We start from the raw sequence: 3203 nt of genomic DNA on the forward strand, positions 1-3203 counted from the left end.
TATATCTAAAGGTCATGTTAAAACTGTCTTGGAAACTTTGTACCATGCATTTATCATTTATTTTTGCTCCTTTTCTTAAAATATAAAAATCCATCATAAAAATATGTTAGTTTAAAAGAGAAAAAAGCATTTCATTATTCTGTGGAAATAATTTATATTTTTATGATTTCATTTGCAGTTATTTTGCAAATACTTTTTTATGTGATTTTATATTTTTTTTCCACAAATGACTCCCACACCAACTACAGTAGTGTGATATCTTTCCAATTCAACAATAATTTAAAAAGTAAGTGTACTTGTTTACCAAGGAGACAATAGTGTCAGTGAAGAGCTTGAAATAAAAACACCTTAAATTGATAGACGGAGCTAAACCGTGACATTCAATTGCTGCACCATTTACATATTTTCAGTTTTACCCCTACTGAGATTCTGAAGAAACAAAGCTTGATTTTACATTGTGATCCAATTCCCTTGGACCATCAGTCTTAATTAACTTACTTTGGCTCCAGTGGTCAAGTGAAATAGCTTTTTTTCCTTGTACAAAACAACTTGATTCAAACAAAACACTCCCTCAGCCTCACTTATCACCTCAATCCTGATTTCCTGTCAACCCCAAAGGTTTGAAAAACAAAACAAAACAAAACAAAACAAAACAACATCCTCGAAGCTCTCAAACTCTATTAGGACCATCTGGCACTGCTGCTTGAGGTCTATTCAGTAATAACCTTGTTTTTCAAGTAAATGCTCTTTTTTTTTCTCCATTAAAAACTCTCATCTGCAATGATTGAAAATAGACAGGCAAAATAGAACACTGTACCGATTTGTAGGCTTCACAGACATGTGCAAAGTCCACATCAAGTGTGCCGTTTGGGGCAGGGCCCAGACACCTGTCCCAGTTCTTCTCCTGAATCAGGACGGCTTGCTCTCCTCATTATATCTCTGAGGAACATATACAGTAGAGCAATGAAGGATTATACAGTGAAGAAATCTGACTTCGCTTTAAAAATTTGACCATTAATTTAAAGGCCTTTAAGAGATTCAGACACATGAATTTCACATGTGCAAAAACACATGTGGTCACATTGGACCGCATGTACATGTTTAATTTAACGTGCAAAAACATGTTAAAATCACAAGTGAAATTCATGTGGTTTTTCTACAAGATGTCTTAGCAGCTTAAAACACGATTGTTTTGCCCACATTTATGGGTGCCTGAAAAATGGGCATTTATTATTCAATCATTCTGTCACCCACCATCAACAATGAAAGAAGGAAACTCAACCCACCTACACAAACTGACTGCTATTCATCATTTAAAAGCCATTATCAAAGGGGAACAGCTGGGAGACGCCACTGTTATTGAGCAAAGAAATGTAGCAGGTCACATACATTTAAATTCAGGATTTAGACCACAGAAGACAGATGCCAATCCGCACCCTACTTTTACAGGCTTTCATTACTGTTTACCTACCAACTTTCTGAATATCCACTTCGTACATGACATACTTTCTGTCACGGCTCCAAAACTGGACAAAAATGGTCATAAATGTGACATACATTTATGTAATTAAATAAATAAAGCATGGGACAATAATTTAAAATGTAGTTTGGTAGGTCTTCTTTTAGGATTTATTGTCAGTCAGCAAACCATCTTATAGGTGCATTACTGCCCCCTACTGGATTGGAGTGTGGATCAGAAGTTTGGACGTCAATTCGTCGTTTTCGTCAGATATGAAAACGTGTACTATGATTTCCAATCCTTCACTGACTCCACCTTCACTGAACCGTGAGTCATTTTCAGAAACTGAAATCGTTGGAATTAGACTTACATTCAAGTTGTAATAAAACATTAATTACATATATATATATATAGCATATTTAAAGGGTTAGCTCACCCAAAAAATTAAAATTCTGTCATTAATTACTCATCCTCATGTCGTTCCACACCCGTAAGACCTTCGTTCATCTTCGGAACACAAATTAAGATATTTTTGATAAAATCCGACGGCTCAGTGAGGCCTCCATTACCAGCAAGATAATTAACACTTTCAATGCCCAGAAAGCTACTAAAGACATATTTAACAGTTCATGTGACTACAGTGGTTCAACCTTAATGTTATGAAGTGACAAGAATACTTTTTGTGTGCAAAAAATAAATAAAAAAATAATGACTTTATACAACAATACCTCGTTATGGGCGATTTCAAAGCACTGCTTCGTGAAGCTTTACAAATCTTTTGTTTCGAATCAGTGGTTCAGAGCGTGTATCAATCATAGACTGTAGGTATCAAACTGCCAAAGTCACGTGATTTCAGTAAACGAGGCTTCGTTATATCATATGTGTTTCGAAATTTCAATGGTTCACCACTGGGGGGGGGGGCGTGACTGGCAGTTTGATACACGCTCCGAACCACTGATTCGAAACAAAAGATTCGTAAAGCTTCATGAAGCAGCGTTTTGAAATCACTCATCACTAGATATTGTTGAATAAAGTCGTTATTTTGTTATTTTGGCACACAAAAAGTTTTCTCGTTGCTTCATAACATTAAGGTTGAACCACTGTAGTCACATGAACTGTTTTAAATATGTCTTTAGTACCTTTCTGGGCATTGAAAGTGTTAATTATCTTGCTGGCAATGGAGGCCTCGCTGAGCCATTGGATTTTATCAAAAATATCTTAATTTGTGTTCTGAAGATGAGCGAATGAGGGTGAGTAATTAATGACACAATTTTCATTTTTTTTGTTAAGTGAACTAACCATTTAAGTCTAATTGTAATGGTGAATTTATTGTAACAAGGACAACGTTGGGTGTAAAACAGATGAGTGACATTAGGAAACATAATGTAGGATTAAAGATTAAAATAGCATGGGCAGTACTGGTTAGTTAATCAGCTTTCATGTGATAAATCAATCTCTCTTTTTTTTGACACGGAAAACGTTGTGAAATTTCAAAAGAACAGCGTGAAGGTCCATGCACTCACTGTGCAAGTTGCTGTGGTGACATTGTTTCACAGCTTGCAACCGATCCAGACTTCATCTAAATTCTGCCGACAGAACAAGACAGTATCTACACATCGCACAGGCATGTGCTTACGAGATTATATCTACACAAGCATACACATACAGTATACTGTATATATCCTAGTCTGAGGTTGAGTACTGCAGAGAAAAGTCAGACTCAGAGCTGTTAAATAAACTTGAC

At 35.9% G+C, this 3203-nt stretch overlaps 1 long non-coding RNA gene across 1 annotated transcript; it reads right to left on the bottom strand.

The window, feature by feature from the left end:
• Nucleotides 1-272: 272 nt before the first annotated feature.
• LOC125268233 lies at nt 273-1618 on the bottom strand. The gene is made up of 3 exons (XR_007184843.1): nt 1472-1618; nt 1287-1353; nt 273-939 (listed from the first exon to the last, which is right to left on the bottom strand). It is a non-coding gene; the product is annotated as an uncharacterized LOC125268233 (long non-coding RNA).
• Nucleotides 1619-3203: the final 1585 nt, after the last annotated feature.

Source organism: Megalobrama amblycephala, linkage group LG5 (assembly GCF_018812025.1).
Source record: "Megalobrama amblycephala isolate DHTTF-2021 linkage group LG5, ASM1881202v1, whole genome shotgun sequence".
Taxonomy (NCBI): domain Eukaryota; kingdom Metazoa; phylum Chordata; class Actinopteri; order Cypriniformes; family Xenocyprididae; genus Megalobrama; species Megalobrama amblycephala.